A 21,422-nucleotide genomic window follows, 5' to 3' on the forward strand; every position below is an offset into this window, starting at 1 on the left:
ATTGCTTAAATATAACCAGTGGAGTCCTTTAATGGCTTGGGAGACTGACTGGAATTTCAGAAGGCCAATGAGGAGTCTAACAGCTGTATTCTGTACAGTTAATTCAGATGTTGCTTTTGGAGATTTAGGCACAGTCCATTGGAGTAATCCAGTTTTGTAAGAATTATCAAGGTGATTACTGTTTTCTGAGTTGGAGGGAATAAGGGGACTGATTTTCCTGGTGATTCTGAGGGTGTTGAAGCTTGAGGAAATGACTGAATTGATGTGTTCACTAAAATGTAACTTATTAAGATTCTAAGGTTTTATGCTTTTTGTGCTGGGGATGGGGGTGTTCCTAGTTCTGTGGGCCAGCAAGTGGGATTCCAGAATTGTGGATTATTACCAAAGAGGATGACCTCAGTTTTGTCCGAGTTCAATTTAAGGCAATGTTTGCCCATCCAATTGGTGATAGCTCTCATGCAGTTGTGAAGTTGGAGGTTAGTGTGGTTAAGGTTGTTGGAGGCAGACAATACAATTTGTGTGTCATCAGTGTAAGACATGGGTGAGAAGCAAAAGAAGCTGATAAGGGATGTTAATTCAGTGACGTAGATGTTAAAAAGTAAAGGGCCGAGTGAGGACCTTTGAGAGACCCCACAAGGAAGAGAGAATAGTCTGGATGCGACGTTGTCCAACATCAATGAATATTCTCTGCCCGTCAGGAAGGACCATAGCAAGGCAAGAGCTTTGTTATTGATGCCAAGGTGTTTAAGGCGAAGGATCAAAGTGGAATGATCCACTGTATCGAAGGCCGCCGCTAAGTAAAGAAGAATGAGGGCTGCCTGCCTCCCTCATCCAAGATGGTTCTTAACTCATCTGTAGTTTTGATTAATGCGGTCTCTGTGCTGTACTTTTTGAAGAGGCAGGACACATAAGGAGATTGAAAGATGGTTTAATGAGATGACAGGAATGACCCCTGGAAACACTAGCCACCTTCCTCTGCAACTGCTCTCCCTCTCTGCCCTCTACATTCCAATAGCAGGCTCATAGACAACAGGTTGCTAGGGAGCAGCCAGTGTTCCAATGCATCTTATAAAATGTACAAGTACAAAACTTTAATTAGATTGGAGAATCAAACACATCTCCCCTTCCAAGAACATTTTAACAGAAAAAAAACATATAATTAAGAACATACATAGTCATCATATTTTTTTGGCATTACGCGTATGCGTCCAGAACCAATTCTAACACTGGACGCAGGTACATCCTTTGTATCAGACATAGGCTTGCGTTTGCCAGCGTCATGCTGGGCATTGGATGATGCAGCAGCTTCAGTGTCAGAGCATGGCGACACTTTTCTCGTGTTCCACCAATTACCGTCTGATAACTTTAAACTGTTTCCCTTAACTAGTACTACCTTCTTGGGAAAGGACCATTTTGAACACCCCTTCCTAGATTTGTCACCCACATATACTCTTACAAACATTCCCTGCGTGAACAAGCGTTTGTGTTTTACAATATTCTTGTTATGTCTATGACAATAAGCTATTTGGTATTTGATTACCCTATGTTGTACTTTTTTTAAATCAGTTTCATGTTTACCAGCTTTATTCATCCAAGCTGGTACAGCTACAGAACATGGTACTCTACCCTTGAGTAAGGAAAAAGGTGTCTCTTTGTTTACAGAATGAGGGGTAGTGTGATACGACCACAACATGTCCTTTATGTGTTGCTTCCAACAGCCACCACTCATACAGGCTAGATGAATGCACTCCACCAACACCCTGTTGAAGCGTTCCACAAGACCGTTGCCCCTAGGATGATAAACAGGTGTTGTTATATGTTTGGTGCCCCACCTGACAAGAAATTTCTCGAAATCCTGTGAGGTAAATTGAGGACCATTATCTGTAACTATCTCAGCAGGACAACCTTCCCTTCTGAATATGTCCTCACAAAATGAAATAATGCTATTAGACTTAACTTCTCTTACAAATGCTACCTCTGTCCACTTAGAACAATAATCAACCATCACTATGGCAAATCTTTCAGTCACATTTAAAACATCAAAAGGTCCACAGATGTCAATGGCCAACCTGTCCCAAGGACTTTTGGGTATAGATGACGGGACAATGGTGGTTTCCTGAGATGAATGGGTCTTGTCACTGCATGCACATGCTATGCAGTCACAAACATATCGTTCGATTTGTATGTCCATCCCAGGCCACCAAAAATCCTCCCTAACTCTCCTTTTCATGGCGGACATTCCACCATGTCCTTCATGCATGGTGTTTAATAATTTTTCTCTTAATGTCACAGGTACCACCAACCTACTCCCTCTCCTAAGTAACTCATCTACAACATTTAATTCAGGCCAAGTTAACCTGAATGGCTCCAATTCTTCATGCAATCTCCATCCCTGTTCTCGATTTAAAACACTCTTGATTTTGGTCTACACATTATCTTTATCAAGAGCCTCCTTCCAATCCTCTTCACTGATGGCACTGCAAACATATTTTACCTCTGCTACCATCCATTCATCATCTTCTTCGTCTTGTATATTATCTAATGGTAACCAATCCGCATATATGTTTTTAGCACCAGGAATATATTTGATCTCAAATGTATATTCCTAAAGACGATATAACCACTTAGCAATTCTAGATGTAGCTTTGCCCGCCCCCGTGGAAAAAAGGTCCACTAAAGGTTTGTGGTCTGTGTGTAACTGAAATTTGGTTCCCCACACAAAAGTATGAAAGTATTGTATTCCCCACCAGCACGCCAAAGCTTCCTTTTCAATGGTGGAGTATGTATGTTCTGCACCCTTTAAAGTACGGGAAGCGTAGGCCACTACTCTTTCGTTTCCTTTGTGCACTTGAATATGTACAGCACCTAGACCATGATTGCTGGCATCAGTGGAAATTATGGTTTTATCATCTGGATCAAAAGGTTTTAAGGTGACAGCTTTGGAAATATCTGTTTTAATTTCTTCAAAATTTTGTTGACATGCTTCAGACCATTCGAATTTGGCATTTTTTTTCATCAATTTTCTTAATTCATGGACTTTTTCGTAGAAATGGTGTACGAATTTTGAGTAAAATTCAGCAAGACCTAAAAACGACCTGAGTTGGTCTTTGTCACTAGGAGCAGATGCTCTCTCTATAGCTTCAACTAAGCTCCGTTTAGGTTTAACTCCATTGCATGTCAATGTGTGGCCCAAATACTCAACCTCGCTTACACCAAACTTACATTTTTCTAAAGCAATGGTGAGCCCAGCCATCGAGAGTTTCTTGAGTACCTGTTCTAAAATGTTATCATGATTGATCTTATCGCACCGCCATACTAATACGTCATCTTAAAACACTAAAACATTCTTTAGGCCTGCTAAAATAGATTGCATCACTCTTTGAAATACGGCCGAAGCCGATGCCAATCCAAATGGCATGCGAATCAATTGAAAAGCACCCTCTGGTGTGATGAACGAAGTGACATGTCTCGAATCTTCATGTAATAACACTTGATGGTATGCATTGGATAAATCTAACGTGCTGAAGTGTGTACCTCCTTTTACTCTTGTTAACATTTCATTAATACGAGGAAGAGGGTGACGATCTATCCAGATATTGTTATTCAAGTCTCTCAAATCAATGCACATTCTGATATTTCCGTTGGGTTTTCTGGCCAAAACTATGGGGCTTACCCATTCAGATGCCTCAATGGGCTCAATTACCCCCTCGTTAATAGATCCAATAGATGATTAGATTGGATAAATTGCATCAGTTGAGTATCTATAATGTGTTTATTAGCTTTGCTGGAAAGGGCAATCTGAAAATAGGACGGTAGTTGACTGGATTTTCTGGGTCCAGATTGGGCTTCTTAAGAAGTGGAAAGGTAGAGGCCTTCTTCCACATGGTGGGAAAAATCCCTGTAGCAAACATCCCATTGAAGATGTTGGTCAGGTAGGGAGCTATAGGTACAGGGATCTGTTTGAGGATGGAGGGGGGGCACGGGTCGTAGGGGGATCCGGATTTCATAGATTGGATGATCTTGAAAACTTTTGGAGGCGTAGTGGGGTGAATTCACTAAGATTGACTAGAGTGCTGCTACCCAAGTCATAGTGAGCTGTCGAAGAGTTCAGACATGCTGGGCTATCTTTTAACACTCTGTGATTTGTACGTAGGCCAAAATTGGAGGTGAATGTAGTCTGAAAGGTTTTAGGACTCACTGACAGGTACTGTGAGAATCTGGCACTGCATTCTGCCTTAAGTGCAAAGCTCTCAATCACACACCCATTGTTTTTACTTAATAAGACACAGGGCTGCGACTCAGTCCACATTATGTCATATAGTGCATAAGAAACTGCAAATACATATTTGTAAAACCTCATCCTCTCAGGTAATGCACAATGAAATGATGCATGAAGCATTCATGCATCTCAGCATAATTTGGGAAAAAAGGACTGGTAATGGAGTGACTGTTGATGTAGGAATGTGTGTGGTGTACATTTGCGAAACATGTGGATTTATTATTGTCTGTACTGTACAGTGATTATTATTACTTCTACATTTATAAAAGCAAACTCTGTTTGTAAATGAAACTAACGGAAAGCTGTATTTCAGGTTGAAAAGAAGACTGCCTGAACCAAGAAGAGGTAGGGAAATGTTTCACACCTGCTCAGACAGGGGTGCTGCAGTTACACATAATGTTATTGTTATCTGTGCGTGGTCCTGAGGAAATCCACGTTCCTTCCAGAGCTGCAGACTTTGCAACTGGGGAACTAGGTTGGAGTTTCTGCTTCAGCTCAACATTCTGTGATTCTGGTCAAATCACTTAATCTCCCCATGTCTACAACCAAAATGAATTTGATCTTGTGTGATGTAACCAATGCTCATGTAAAGCACTCCAATACCTGACAAGTCTGCACTATATAAAACTGCAAATACACTAAAAATAAGTGTTTTGCACACTTCTGTCATTGGGCTACAAGTGGGCTACATCTGTGTGATATTTGTGCTGCATTTGGGCTCTTTTGTCTCTGGTGGCCATCTTGGGAGATTTATTTGTTATGAAGTTTCCTAATTTCCTCATTTACTGCAGTCTCCTCGGTAGGAAATGCTTTCAGTTTTTTACTTTGATTCCATCAAGAAGGTATTCAGATGTGTCACACATTTGCCATAAATTCTGAATGTTAGCACTCTAGTTGCTCATTAGATCACTGTAGTAAAGCTACTGCTCACCACAGAAGTCTGCTGCTGTTATTAAAAGTGCATGTTTCAGTCTGCATATCAGATTTTTTTTAATGAAATAGAAGAGGATTTGAGAAGTCACTCAAAATGTGCCCTAATTTTTCATTCTTCAGCACTAATCATAATTTCTATGGAAACATTAACCCCCTGATTGTGTTCCTTTTTAAATTAAATGTTTTAAGTGTTACCAGTTTATTCCAATCAAGATGGATTCAGGTGTGCCATACTTTTGTCATAAGTAAGACAGTAAGCGCTCTAGTTGTTCTTAAGAACACTCTGGGACATTCTGTCATTGGGCTATAATTGGGCTACATCTGGGTGATATTTGGCTTACATTTGGGCTCTTTTGTCTCTGGTGGCCATGTTGGGAGATTTATTTGTCATGAAGTTTCCTAATTTCCTCATTTACTGCAGTCTCCTCAGTAGGAAATACTTTCAGTTTTTTACTTTGGTTCCATCAAGAAGGCATTAAGATGTGTCACACATTTGCCATAAATTCTGAATGTTAGCACTCTAGTTGCTCATTAGATCACTGTAGTAAAGCTACTGCTCACCAGGTAAGTCTGCTGCTGGTATTTAAAGTGTATGTTTCAGTCTGCATGTCCGAATTTTGTTTATGAAATAGAAGAGGATTTGAGAAGTCAAAATGTGCCCTTATTTTTCTTTCTGCAGCACTAATCATAATTTCTATGGCAAAATGAACCCCCTCATTTTGTTCCTTTGTAAATTAAATGTTTTAAGTGGTACCACTTTATTCCAATCAAGATGGCTTCAGGTGTGCCATACTTTTTTCATAAGTAAGACTGTTAGCGCTCTAGTTGTTCGTTAGAACACTCTGGGACATTCTGTCATTGGGCTATACTTGGGCTACATCTGGGTGATATTTGGGCTACATTTGGGCTCCTTTGTCTCTGGTGGCCATCTTGGGAGATTTATTTGTTATGAAGTTTCCTAATTTCCTCATTTACTGCAGTCTCCTCAGTAGGAAATACTCTCAGTTTTTTACTTTGGTTCCATCAAGAAGACATTCAGATGTGTCACACATTTGCCATAAATTCTGAATGTTAGCACTCTAGTTGCTCATTAGATCACTGTAGTAAAGCTACTGCTCACCAGGGATGTCTGCTGCTGGTATTCAAAGTGCATGTTTCAGTCTGCATGTCAGAATTTTGTTTATGAAATAGAAGAGGATTTGAGAAGTAAAAATGTGCCCTTATTTTTCTTTCTGCAGCACTAATCATAATTTCTATGGCAAAATGAACCCCCTTATTTTGATCCTTTGTAAATTAAATGTTTTAAGTGTCACCACTGTATTCCAATCAAGATGGCTTCAGGTGTGCCATATTTTTGTCATAAGTAAGACTGTTAGCGCTCTAGTTGTTCGTTAGAACACTCTGGGAAATTCTGTCATTGGGCTATACTTGGGCTACATCTGGGTGATATTTGTGCTACATTTGGGCTCTTTTGTCTCTGGTGGCCATTTTGGGAGACTTATTTGTTATGAAGTTTCCTAATTTCCTCATTTACTACAGTCTCCTCAGTAGGAAATACTTTCAGTTTTTTACTTTGATTCCATCAAGAAGGCATTCAGATTTGTCACACATTTGCCATAAATTCAGAATGTTAGCACTCTAGTTGCTTATTAGATCACTGTAGTAAAGATACTGCTCACCAGGGAATTCTGCTTCTGGTATTGAAAGTGCATGTTTCAGTCTGCATGTAAGAATGTTTTAATGAAATAGAAGGGGATTTGAGAAGTCACTCAAAATGTGCCCTAATTTTTCTTTCTGCAGCACTAATCCTACTTTCTATGGCAAAATGAACCCCCTCATTTTGTTCCTTTTTAAATTAAATATTTTAAGAGTTACCACTTTATTCCAATCAAGATGGCTTCAGGTGTGCCATACGTGTGTCATATGTAGGACTGTTAGCGCTCTAGTTGTTCTTTAGAACACTCTGGGAAGCTGCAGTAGAACCTAAAGGAATCAACTGACAGTCTCTGCCCTTGTTGGATGAACATGTTTTACTGAGAATGTCAGACTTCATTCTCACATGACTGAGAAAGATAATGTGAATTTACAGAAAATATGCTCTCGGTTTAGCTTATAGATCACCTTCTAAACCTCTGTGGGAAAAGCATGAGAAAATAGTTTTCTCTCAAACATGATTCATGATATCCCAGCAGAAGGCTTTTTCACATGGTAAAATCACCTTAGAACACACCACAATTCATAAAATGAGTATGGTACCATCAACAAATGATTTATAATGTAACTAAAGTCTTAAAACCTTCTATTAACTGCAATACTTTTTAATGAGGTGCTATCATGTATATTGGTCCCACGATGGCTGCCAACACTTCTTGGATGAAGTACTGACAGCCAATCAGATCTCACGATGAGATGTGTGGTTAGGCTCCACCCAGATATCACTAACTTTTTTACCCTAATTTTCTCAGGAACTACTGAACGGATTTACACCATTTAAGCAAAAGGCACAAGTCTGAACTGAGGACTATCTCTTTGCCAAATTTGGTGTAATTCCGTTCAGCAGTTCGGGCTGTAGCTGCGTCAACAGGTCCTAGGGAAAATGCATGGGGAAAATGCATTTTGGGACCCCTCTTTTATCTCGGCCCCCGCTTGACGAATCACCGTGAAATTTTCAGAATAGGAGCGGAGCGGAGCTGGCCAAAAGTTCGGAAAAGTTCGCGAAGATTTGTCTACCGGCGCCAAAGATATTCCCAATAGAATGTTGTTGATTTCCTATGGAAAATAGGTCCCAACTATAACTTTCTACTGGCGACCGCCAGTAGATAATATATATATATATATATATATATTTTCACTGAAAAAAACATAGGTTTCAGGGACATTATAGTTAGCTGGACATTTCACTCTTACAAAACCATAGAAATTCCACCGTTATAGTTAGCTCACCTAACTATAACTCGCGCACCCGCAATGCACTGCTCATGAAGTCGCATATTACATCATTCATGACATGGTCAATGACATCATTGATGACATCTCAAATGACATCACTGTTGACATCACTGGTGACATCATCCATGTGATTATCTGAAGCACCTCCTCACACCCTAATATAACCTTTGATACACATACTCTAAAATACAGACTACCATTTCTTGAAACCATAGACACACCAATACCAGTTACTACATACCCACTCACTGATTCCTAGGTCTTCACACACATCCACTCATTCACCCATACAGTCACTCATACACGCAGTTACTCATTAAAACAGCAATATCATATGTACTCATACACCTATACAGACACTCACATACCACCACTCATCCATAGCGTTACTCACACACCTAGTCAGTCATGCAAAAGATAAATCACACATCCATTCACGCACCTATACAGTTATTAAAAAACAAGCTCACTTATTCATACAGACACAAACACATACTTACTCTCTCATACAATCACTGATACAACCACACACTCATCCATACAGCCACTCTCACAATCACTCACTCTCACATATAGTTCATTTATTATACTCCGTCACTCATATATACTGCTTTTCACATATGTAGTTACTCACACATGTACCACTGAGACATCCATTCACTCACTTAAACAACCATACATACACTCACCCATCCATACCGCCCTTCACAGATGCACTCTTCAACCCATACACCGACTGAATCACCCACTTATATATCCATGCATGGAGTCACACACCCCCACCCACCCACATAGACACTGTGGCACCCATACAGATACTCAGACAACCAATCAATAACCCATATAGACACTCATTTAGCTACTCACCAACCCATGCAACTGCTTACACACCAACTGACAGACTGATACAGACATTTACATAGTTTAGTGACTAACTCATTAATTCACTAAGACTCTTTTAATTACTCACTTATACAGACAGTCATGCACTTACTAAACCATCCATTCAAACACTTATACACTCACTCATTCTCATTCTTCAATACACCTTGGCATATATACATAAATATAAAACATATTTTAAACTTTACATATTTAAACTTTACAGAAACACACAGTCACTGGATGATGTCATCAGCAATGTTACTTGAGATGTCATCAGTGATGTCACTGGCCATGTCATGAATGATGTAATATGTGACGTCATGAGCAGTGCATTGCGAGTGTGCGAGTTATAGTTAGCTGAACTAACTATAATGGTGGAATTTCTATGGTTTTGTAAGAGTGAAATGGTGAAATGTCCACTTAACTATAACGTCCCTGAAACCTATGGTTTTTTCAGTGAATATGTATATATATATATATATATATATATATATATATATATATATATATATATATATATACATACATACATACAAACATATATACATATATATATTCACTGAAATACGTGCTCCGTGTGCGCATGCGTACGTCGTGCGTGCTCCGTGCGCGCGTACTTCGTGCGCGCGTGCTCCGTACGCATGCACGCGTGCTCGATGCGCGCATGCGCGTGTGCTCCGTACGCGCATGCGCGCGTACTCCGTGCACGCACCGTGCGCGCACGGCAAGTCATGTGATTACGAAACAACACTTTTCATTGGTTCATAGTAGTTTCAGTTCCAGAATCTTCCAACACCACACCCACTCCCCTCATTATTTCTTCTGATTTCCTGGGAGAAGGAGCTGAGCAGCTTTTCCAGTACTCCAGTACTTGAAAATGGCAGAGCAGCACTCATCTTCTGGGAGTGAGGAGGAGACCTTTGTGCCACCAAGGCAGAGGAAACAGAAGGACTCATTTATTTGGAAATGTTTTACTTATCCAGAGGGCCAGAAGAAAGTGAATGCTCCTAAAGTCACCTGCACTGTTTGTGGAGTCTTATCAAGAGGAGATCCTAAAAAAAAATACTCTTAGTTAAAGGAGTACATCCTGTGGCTTTTGCTCGGGAGTCTGCTCGAGCTGCTAGAGACAACCCTCCAGCAGCTCAGCCGAGCACATCCGCAGCAGCTCAGCCGAGCACATCATCGGCAGCTCAGCCGAGCACTTCATCTTTGGGCGCAGCTTCACCTGCTTCTCTTCCTCTGGATATGCACCATCTGTTCAAGAGGGTTCATATACGGTGCAATCTGCGCAATGCTCTTCTCTCTTATGGTGACACCAGCATTAACCTAATAGAGACGAAGATACAGCAGCACACATGCTCCACCCCTTAATTTTTTTCATTTTTTTGTTTTTTGTTCCTCTGTTCCTCAATTAACACAACAGCTCTTTTTAGAGCCACCTAAAATCTAAACACTTAGACTTGATTTTTATTTCTATTTTTTTTATGATATTTTTCTGCCGTGCGCGCACCATGCGCGCACCCCGCGAGTTTTTGAAAAAAAAATAAAATGTTTTTTTCACCCTTCGGGGTCCTTCAGGGACCCCCTGACAAAGGCTAGGGTGTCAGGACATCTCTACCCTGCCCCCTTTTCCCGTTCTCCACCTTTCTTTTTCACTGTCACACACAAAACACACAAAATGGTGGCTGACACTTCCTGATTTCGATTGCTTCGAATGTTGACTGACATGAATCCACCAATCAGAATTACGCTTGTGCGCGCACGGTGCGCGCCTATAGATATTTATGTGCCATTAGTTTTTTACGAGTGAAATGTCCACCTAACTATAACATGTGTGAAACCTTTGGTTTTTTAAGTGAATTTGCAAGGTTTTTTAAATGCTAATTCCTAACTATAACGTGTGTGAAACCTATGGTTTTTTAAGTGAATTTGTACGTTTTTTTAAATGCTATTAAACGCATTTTGGGGCCCCCCTTTTTTCTCGGCCCCCGCTTGATGAATCACGCCGAGACTTTCAGGGTAGGAGCTGAGCGGAGCGCCCCATTAGTTTTGAAAATTTCACGAGGATTCGTCTACCGGCGCCAAAGTTATTCAAAATAGAATTTTCAAATTTCCTATGGAAACACGGTCCTAACTATAACTATCTACTGGCGACCGCCAGTAGATAATATATACAGGAACTTTGTCACACCATCAAAACTTTCAGAAAGGACGAAGCGGACCTAGTAAATTCAGTGCAAACGTATTTTAATCCAAGAGTGTGTCGTGCACCGCCATGACGCGTTTCGGCCTCAGAAAGGCCTTGATCACATGATGCTGGTACAGGAAGCCAATGAGTTTAAAGTGCAATAGTGAGGACCAGGTGATCAGCAGGCCAATAGACATAAAAGACATGTTCCAAATAACAACATAAAATACTAAAACTACAATACAGGGGTCTTGTTCAAGACTGGCAAAATACATTTAAAATGAATTTTAACTGTAAGATGGACTGAGCTCATTAATGCCAAACAAAAGCAATAGTGCAAAATCTGAATTAGTGAAAAATTTAGCAAAAACGTGATGTTCGCCGTAAATGGGTCAATCAGCATTAATGGTATGACAGGCATAAGACATATAATGGAAATACATACAGGGTATTACTTGATTGGCTACCCCCGTAATAGCGCAAAATTCATAGATGTGCAAATTGTGCAAGTGCAAAATAAGCAAGGCCATTTTAAAAGTACATCTGTCTGAACTATCAGACATAACGGAACCATATGGTTGAGTTGTCAATCTGATAGCAGTTTATAAAACATAATAGTTAAAAACTGTTTGGACTGAAATGTCTGTCTACTTGATTGGTTAAGTAAGGGTACAATAAGGCATCAATAGCAAATTTCCAAATTGTTTGATCAAACTCATGTGAGCCACATCTACATACAATCTGTCTAACCAATCTGCCAAACAAAATGTTAAATTGCAACCGCCTGCTTTAACTAAATGCCAAGTCTGTCCACTGAGAACCCAATGAATTGAACCGGTACCATGGAACCCCACATGTGGTTGCAGGACACAATAACCACCACATACAAGTATCACTGTTTAGGAAAGCGGAATAAGCACTACCTTAAAATGAATCCGATAATGAATAAATAGAAATACTCATTACATCATAAATATTTTGGACAGAATCCTATTTTTATGTTGTGGGAACTCATAGTATTAACTTCATGTATGTGCATAAATGCACTCCTAAAGAAAAATACTGCCCCTGCTAAAATAACCACATGTAGTTTTTACTGTATAATTGTCTAATCTACCCTAACTGGTCACCGACATAAAGTGCAATAAGGGAGGAGTGTGGTGAAAAATAAAAAAATTTGAACCTACAAAGGTATTAAGACCACAGTGAGAGCTCAAATTCTCATATATGGTCTAATTATTATGTACAGGGATATAATCTTTAAACCTGATACTACATAACCTGCCAATATTGAACACTGTTGTGCTACTACTTAAAGACATGTAAAGAGATCTTCACTCGAGTTCAATCCGTTTGGGGCTTTGGTATCTAGCTCAAGAATATACCTAGTTTCAAGCTGTCTAAGTTGAGCCTCGCGGTCACCCCCACGGTGCAATTGTGGGACCATGTCCACCACCAAATAGCTTAAAAACTCTAGACAACTACCATGTGTCTCTTTAAAGTGCCTAGCGACTAGATAGGCAGCATCGTTGTTATTGATGGCCCGCATGTGCTGGAGTATACGTTTGTGAACCTGCAACTTGGTACTACCAACGTATTGGAGGCCACACGTACACTCCAGCAAAGTCAGATTTGCATGTCAGTTTCTTAGATATGGGCACAGGAACATCACTGAAAGGGATTTTGTAGGATGTTTTATTTCTACCTAATTTACAGGCTTTGCATGAAGCACATTTAGTAAAGCCTTTGGTGGTTTGCAACTAGGTACTGTTGGTACAGATTTCAGGACTGCTTTTAACAAGCATATCATTCATAGACCATGCCCTACGAAACGTTATCTCGGGATTTTTCGTTAAGAGATGACCAATGATAGACTCATTCTGAACAACCGGACAGTTTTTATTAAAGATCATGCGCAGTTGTTTGTGTTGGCGACTATAGGTGGTTATCAATCTGGGCGGTTCTGTGGTTACTGTAGGCATCACCTAAGAGCTAGCTTGATCATTAGCATAACCTAGTGTTACCAAGCGAGGAACCTTTCCTTACTTGACAACTGTGCCTCTGTACATTCCGACTCTATGCTGCAAATGCGTCTGATGCGCAGCATCTCCCCATAGGGGATACTGCGTATCAGATAGTCAGGATGGTAACTGGTATCATGTAGACCCATATTACCCGCTGTTGTTTTGCGATGTAACCGGGACTCCAGACTGTTGTTGCTGATATACACTTGTACGCCTAGAAAATTTACAGATGTTCTGCTCACATGACCTGTAAATTCGAGGTTGAGATTGTTTTCATTGATGTCCTTGATAAACAAATTGGCTGATGACTCTGACCCATGCCAAATGAAAAATAAATCGTCAATGTAGCGATGCCATGCTACAGTGTGGTTTCTGAGGATGTGACCAAACTGGACTTTGAGGACTTGCTCCTCCCATAAACCCATATGCAAGCAAGCATATCTAGGGGAGAAGCAAGCCCCCATAGCCACACCTCGCATCTGCTGAAACACCTGACTCTGAAACAGAAAGTAGTTATGATGTAGCCAGGTTTGAATCATATCTACTAACATTCTGTTATGTTGCAGCATGTTTACAGGTCTAGTTCGTAAGAAGTATTCCACTGCTCTGACAATGTCTAGATGATGTGTGCTGGTGTACAGAGCAGTGACATCCAAGGTAACAAGAAAATAGTCATCCTACCAAGATACTGATTCAATCTTCCTTAAGAAATCACCCGTGTCCTGTAAATAGGATGGTAACTTTTTGACATGCTCCTGGAGAAAAAAATCGATGTAACGCGAAGTATTCTCCATGATACTGTTCTTTGCAGAAATAATTGGTCTTCCTGGAGGTTTTTGGATTTTTATGCACCTTTGGGATCAAGTAGAAAACAGAAATAACTGGATGATTGGTTTTTAAGAACTTAAATTCATCACTGCTTAATAATCCTGCACTCTTCCAGGACAATAGTTTGATGTTAAAATTATTCCAGGCTGATTTAACAGTTTGCCAGTCACTGCGTCTGTAGCATTGTCGATCATTTAGATGTTGCAACACTTCTTCCATATACATGGACCTGGGTGACAGGACGATGTTACCACCTTTGTCCGATTATCGTATTATCACATTATTGTTGCTCTGTAACTTCTTCATCAGGCTCCCATGACAGTTGTTTTGTTTACGACATTTGTATTGGGCCTGCAGGGTTACAGTGTGTTATCTCATAAGTTGAGTGGTATATATATATATATATATATATATATATATATATATATATATATATATATATATATATATATTTTACCTACTGGCGGTTAGGACCTAGTTACTGTCGGAAAATCGTAACATTCTTTTCCCAATAACTTTCGCGCCGGATGACGAATTTTTAAAACTCGTGGGGCGCTCTGGTCAGCTCCTATCCTGAAAGTGTCGGTGTGATTCGTCAAGTGGGGCCGAGAAAAAAGGGGGGGTCCCAAAACTCATTTTCTCCATGTTATTTCCCATAGGAAATTTTGGAACAGGCTACAGCCCGAACTGCTGAACGGAATTACACCAAATTTTGCTAAAAGGTAGCCCTTGGTTCAGAAAGAGACCTTTTCTTTTAAATGGTGTAAATCCATTCAGTAGTTCCTGAGAAATTAAAAAAAGAGAGGTCAAAAATTCAATTTCCCATAGGAAACTTTAGACACGGTTATAGCAAAAACTGCTGAACGGAATTACACCAAATTTGGCAAAAAGGTACAGCTTGGCTCAAAAAGCGACCTTTTAAAACACGGGGTAAATCCGTTCAGTAGTTTTTGGGAAATTAAGAAATAAAGATAGTGATATCTATGGCCGCGGAGGATCCGTGCACCCCCCGATCATGAGCTTCATGCAAATTGGCTGTCAACACTCCAAACCAGGAAGTGTTGGCAGCCATCTTATGCCTCGGTAGAACCGAGTCACAAGAAAACAAAAAAAGAAACGCGAAAAACAAGAAAAGGGGGCTGGGTAGAAACACCCTGAACCCTTGGCCTGCTCAGGGGGTCCCACATGGACCCCCAGGGACCAAAAAGGTATTTTCTTTTTTTTTTTTTTTAATCGGTGCGATTCGCGCAGCGAGCGCGAATTTCAGCCAACATTTTATTTAAATGAAGCGCGGGCTTCCGCGCTTCGTTAAGATTTAGCCCCCGGGTGGGCCAGGTCCCAGGGGCAGAGAAAGAAAAGTGTGGGGGGCCCCAATCCCCTCACACTTCCTCAGGGACCGCCACCTCCCCGGGGCTTGGTTAATGATTTGCGGTGAGGCACGTAGCCCCCCGCAGCCCCGGGGACCACCACCCCCGAGGCAAATCCTGAGGGTGCCTGGCGGCCAACTAACCCACCAGGTACGTCCAGTAAGTGCCACAGAGTTGCATTGCAGAGAGGTGTAAAATGGGGCATGGCTTTGGACCACCTCTCTGCAATGCAGCTCTGTGGTACTTACTGGAGGTACCTGGTGGGCTAGTTGGACCCAGGGACTCTCAGTATTCAAGGGAACTTAATCCCCCAACTTAAAACGTGCCACAGGGCAGGTTTGTAGACTTGTGACATCAGGCCACGCCCCCTCCCTGCACCACTGTGCAAACGCACCCCCTGGTGCGTTGTAAATTGGGAGATTAAGTCCCCTTGAGTCCTGAGGGTCCCTGGTGGCCAACTAGCCCACCACTTACCTTCAGTAAGCGCCATAGAGCTGTGTTGCAGAGTGGTGCAAAAAGGGGCATGGCCTGGGCCACCTCTCTGCAACGCAGCTCTGTGGTGCTTGCTGGAGGTACATGGTGGGCTAGTTGGACCCAGGCACTCTCAGGATTCAATGGGACTTAATCCCCCAACTTAAAATGTGCCACAGGGCGCCTCTGCACATTGGTAAAGGGAGGGGGCGGGGCCAGAGGTGACGTGTGCAAACACGCCCTGTGGCACGTTTAAAGTTGGGGAATTAAGTCCCCTTCAATCCTGAGGGCCCCTGGAGGCCAGCTGGGCCACCAGGTACCTGCAGTAAGCACCACAGGCCTGCGTTGCAGAGAGGTGGTCCAGGCCATGCCCCTTTTTACACCTCTGTGCAATGCAGCTCTGTAGCACTTACGGGAGGTACCTAGTGGGCTAGTTGGACCCCAGGGACCCGCAGGAATCAAGGGGACTTAATTTCTCAACTTTAAACGCGCCACAGGGCGTGTTTGCACACATGTTACCTCAGGATACCCCCTTCACCACTGTGCAAAAGCCCCCCTGGTGTGTTTTAAGAGGTAGTTTTAATCCCCCTGCCCTTTTATGTCCTAGGGACTTACAGAGGAGGTCATGCTAATCACAGGGGTAATCCAACGCTTAGTGTTCCCTAGTGTATGTAAGTGTTTTCACTGTATTCTAAGTGTCTTTTAGCATAGCACTGGCTCTAGGCCTGGTTAGTCAGTCAGTTACCACCAGTATCCGTCTGAAAAAGCTGTGGGTACAGGATGATTTTGCAACAAGGCCTCTTTCTGCTCCTCTGTTGGTTCTTTCTGGACATGTTTAGCTTCTCCTGCAATTTTCTTTGTCTTTGTGGACTTCTGTTGCCTCTATCTGCATTTCTTTTGCTTCTTTCTGTGCTTTTTTTCTTCTTTCTTCAGATGTCCAACCTCTATAGGCATAGTTAAAAAAACTTAGAAAGTTATAGATAAAAATTAGCATTTAAAAAACCTTAGAAAGTCGCTGAAAAAACCATAGGTTTTAGGGAAAGTTATAGTTAGTTGGACATTTCACTCATACAAAACCATAGAAATTCCCCCGTTATAGTTAGTTCAGCTAACTATAACTTGCGCCCCCGCAATGCACTGCTGATGACGTCACATATTACATCACTCATGACGTGGTCAGTAACATCACCTTGGCATCTCAAATGACATCAACGATGACATCACTGATGACATCATCCAGTGACTGTGTGTGTTTCTGTAAAGTTTAAATATGTTTAATATATATAGGGAAAGGCATATTGAAGAAGGGGTGGGTGTATAAGTGTCTGAATGTATGATTTAGTAGGTTTGTGACTGAGTCTATAAATGAGTGATTAAACGTATCTTTCTGAATGCATGGGTTAGTGAGTAAACTGTGTGAATGTCTGTATCCATCTGTCTGTTGGTGTGTAAGCGGCTGCATGGGATTGTGATTAGTGATTAGCTACATTAGTGTCTATATGAGTTATTGATTGGTTGTCTGAGTATCTGTATGGGTGCCTGAGTGTTTGTGTGGGTGGGGTGTGTGTGACTCTGTGCATAGATGTGTAAGTGAGTGATTCACTGGGTGCATGGTTCCAAGAGAGCATCTGGGATGGACTGCATGGGTGGGTGAGTGTGTGTATGGGTGTGTTAGTGAGTGAATGTATATCTCAGTGGTACATGTGCGAGGAACTAAAGGCAGAATATATGTGTGTTAGAGTATTTAAATGGCTATAAGTGAGAGTGTGTGATTGTGAGAGTGGCTGTATGGATGAGTGTGTGCTCGTAGCAGTGATTGTATAAGAGCGTAAGAATGTGCTAGTATTTGTATGTGTAAGTGAGCTGGTGTGCATAACTGTAGGTGAGAAAATGGGTGTGTGATTATTTATTTGCATCACTGACTAGATGTGTGAGTACCTCTATGGATGAGTGGCGATGTGTGAGTGTCTATATAGGTGTATGAGTGCATGTGATAGTCCTGTACTAAATAAATATAAGTATGAGTGACTGTACGGATGAGTGAGTGGATGTGTGTGTAGACGAGTGGGTATGTAGTTATTAGTGTTGGAGTGTCAATGGTTTTGAGAATGGTCGTCTGCAATTTTGAGTGGGTGTAGCAAAGGTTATATTAGGTTGAGAGAAGATGCATCAATTGATCACATTGATGATGTCATCAGTGATGTCACTGACCATTTCATGAGTGATATAATATGTGACATCGTCAGCAGTGCATTGCGGGGGCGAGAGTTTATAATTAGCTGAACTAACTATAAAGGGGGAATTTCTATGGTTTTGTACGAGTGAAATGTCCAACTAACAATAACTTTCCCTAAAACCTATGTTTTTTTCAGTGAATATATATATATATATATATATATCAAAAACTTTGCAACTCCTGCAACTTCCAGCCTCCAGGCGGTGAAGAAGGAGACCAGACCCCGCAGTATTTCAGGCAAGATGTTTCTTTATTTTAAAATCTCCAACCCACGCACGAAGCGTTTCGGGCTACAAGAGCCCTTGTTCACATATATATATATATAACCTACTGGCGGTCGCCAGTAGGTAGTTATAGTTAGGACCTATTTTCCATAGTAAATCCGCAACATTCTATTCCTTTGGCGCTGATTGACGAATCTCTGCGAAATTTTCTAAACTTTTGGCCAGCTCCGGTCCGCTCCTATCCTAAAAGTCTTGGGATGATTTGTGTAGTGGGGGCCGAGAAAAAAGGGGGGTCCCAAAACATGTTTTCCCCATGCAATTTCCCATAGGACCTTTAGTCACAGCTACAGCCCGAACTGTTGAACGGAACTACACCAAATTTGGCAAAGCGGTAGTCTTCAGTTCAGACTCCTGCCTTTTGCTTAAATGGTGTCAATCTGTTCCGTAGTTCCTGAGAAAATAAAAATAAAAATCACATATATATCTGGGCGGAGCCTAACCACACATCTCATCGTGAGATCTGATTGGTATATATATAATACATATTTAAATTACAAACAAAACCACATTCACTGAATGATGTCATCATCATGTCATTTGAGATGTCATCAGTGATGTCATCAGTGATGTCACTGACCATGTCATGAAGGATGTAATATGTGACATCATCAGCAGTGTATTGCGGGCGCAGAGTTATAGTTAGCTGTCGCCAGTAGGTAGTTATAGTAAGGACCTATTATCCATAGGAAATCCGCAACATTCTATTTGGAATATCTTTGGCGCTGGTTGACGAATGTTTGCGAAATTTTCAAAACTCGTGGCCCGCTCCGGTCCGCTCCGATCCTGAACAGTTTTGGGGTGATTCGTCAAGTGGGAGCCGAGAAAAAAGAGGGTCCCAAAACGTGTTTTCCCCATAGGGACCTTTAGTCACAGCTACAGCCCGAACTGCTGAAAGGAATTACACCAAATTAGACAGAAAGGTAGACCTTGGTTCAGAGTCGTGCCTTTTGCTTAAATGGTGTAACTCCATTCAGTAGTTCCTGAGAAAATAAAACTCACATATATATTTGGGCAGAGTCTAACCACACATCTCATCGTGAGATCTGATTGGCTGTCAGCACTTCATCCAAGAAGTGTTGGCAGCCATCTTGGGACCAATATACATGATAGCACCTCATTAAAAAGCATTGCAGTTAATAGAAGGTTTTAAGACTTTAGTTACATTATAAATCATTTGTTGATGGTACCATATTCATTTTAGGAATTGTGGTGTGTTCTAAGGTGATTTTACCATGTGAAAAAGCCTTCTGCTGGGATATCATGAATCATGTTTGAGAGAAAAATATTTTTTCATGCTTTTCCCACAGAGGTTTGGAAGGTGATCTATAAGCTAACCTGAGAGCATTTTTTCTGTAAATTCACATTATCTTTCTCGGTCATGTGAGAATGAAGTCTGACATTCTCAGTCAAACATGCACATCCAACAAGGGCAGAGACTGTCAGTTGATTCCTTTGTGTTCTACTGCAGCTTCCCAGAGTGTTCCAAAGAACAACTAGAGCACTCTCTCCTACTTATGACAAACGTATGGCACAACTGAAGCCATCTTGATTGGAATAAAGTGGTTACTCTTAAAACATTTAATTTAAAAAGGAACAAAATGAGGGGGTTCATTTTGCCATAGAAAGTATGATTAGTGCTGCAGAAAGAAAAATTAGGGCACATTTTGAGTGACTTCTCAAATCCTCTTCTATTTCATTAAAACATTCTCACATGCAGACTGAAACATGCACTTTGAATACCAGCAGGAGACTTCCCTGGTGACCAATAGCTTTACTACAGTGATCTAATGAGCAACTAGAGTGCTATCATTCTGAATTTGTGACACATCTGAATGCCTTCTTGATGGAATCAAAGTAAAAAACTGAAAGTATTTCCTACTGAGGAGACTGTAGTAAATGAGGAAATTAGGAAACTTCATAACAAATAAGTTTCCCAAGATGGCCACCAGAGACAAAAGAGCACAAATGTAGCACAAATATCACCCAGATGTAGCCCAAGTATATCCCAATGACAAAATGTCCCAGAGTGTTCTAAATAACAACTAGAGCGCTAACAGTCTTACTTATGACAAAAGTATGGCACACCTGAAGCTATCTTGATTGGAATAAAGTGGTAACATTTAAAACATTTAATTTGCAAAGGAACAAAATGAGGGGATTCATTTTGCCATAGAATTTGTGATTAATGCTGCAGAAAGAAAACTTAGGGCACCTTTTGACTTCTCAAATCCTCTTCTATTTCATTAAAAAATTCTGACATGTAGACTGGTCCCTTGCCTCTAAAGCAGACCTGCTGACCTGGTTCTCTCCCTCTAAAGCAGCTCTGCTGACCTGGTTCTCTTGCTCTAAAGCAGATCTACTGACCTGGTTCTCTGCCTCTAGAGCAGCTCTGCTGACCTGGTTCTCTGGCTCTAAAGCAGCTCAGCTGACCTGGTTCTATGGCTCTAAAGCAGCTCTGCTTCCTGGTCCTCTCCCTCTAAATAGCTCTGCTGACCTGGTTCTCTGGCTCTAAAGCAGCTCTGCAGGCCTGATTCTAAAGCTCTAAAGCAGCTCTGCTTCCTGGTTCTCTTGCTCTAGAGCTGCTCTGCTGACCTGTTTCTCTGGCTCTAAAGCAGATCTGTTGACCTGGTTCTCTGGCTCTAAAGCAGTTCTGCTGACCTTGTTCTCTGGCTCTACAACGGCTCTGCTGACCTGGTTCTCTGGCTCTAAAGCAGCTCTGCTGACCTGGTTCTCTCCCTCTAAAGAGCTCTGCTGACCTGGTTCTCTGGCTCTAAAGCAGTTCTGCTGACCTAGTTCTCTGCCTCTAGAGCAGCTCTGCTGACCTGGTTCTATGGCACTAAAGCATCACTGCTGACCTGGTTTCTCTGGCTCTACAGCAGCTCTGCTGACCTGGTTCTCGGCCTCTTGAGCAGCTCTGCTGACCTGGGTCTCTAGTTCTAGAGCAGCTCTGCTGACCTGCTTCTTAGAATCTAGAGCAG

General features: G+C 41.4%; 1 protein-coding gene and 1 long non-coding RNA gene across 24 annotated transcripts in view; one reads left to right on the forward strand and one right to left on the reverse strand.

The window, feature by feature from the left end:
• Window positions 1–21,422, forward strand: part of LOC146806014 (uncharacterized) — a 664,408-nt gene that overhangs the window by 600,272 nt on the left and 42,714 nt on the right. For all 5 annotated transcript variants that reach the window (XR_014967970.1, XR_014967974.1, XR_014967972.1 and 2 more), the window contains one exon: window positions 4,593–4,624. This is a non-coding gene — a long non-coding RNA (uncharacterized LOC146806014). The remainder of the gene's footprint in view (window positions 1–4,592; window positions 4,625–21,422) is intronic.
• LOC146806015 (uncharacterized) overlaps window positions 1–21,422 on the reverse strand; it is a 141,052-nt gene that overhangs the window by 55,308 nt on the left and 64,322 nt on the right. The window lies entirely within an intron of this gene.

Source organism: Triturus cristatus, chromosome 8 (assembly GCF_964204655.1).
Source record: "Triturus cristatus chromosome 8, aTriCri1.1, whole genome shotgun sequence".
Classification (NCBI taxonomy): Eukaryota; Metazoa; Chordata; class Amphibia; order Caudata; family Salamandridae; genus Triturus; species Triturus cristatus.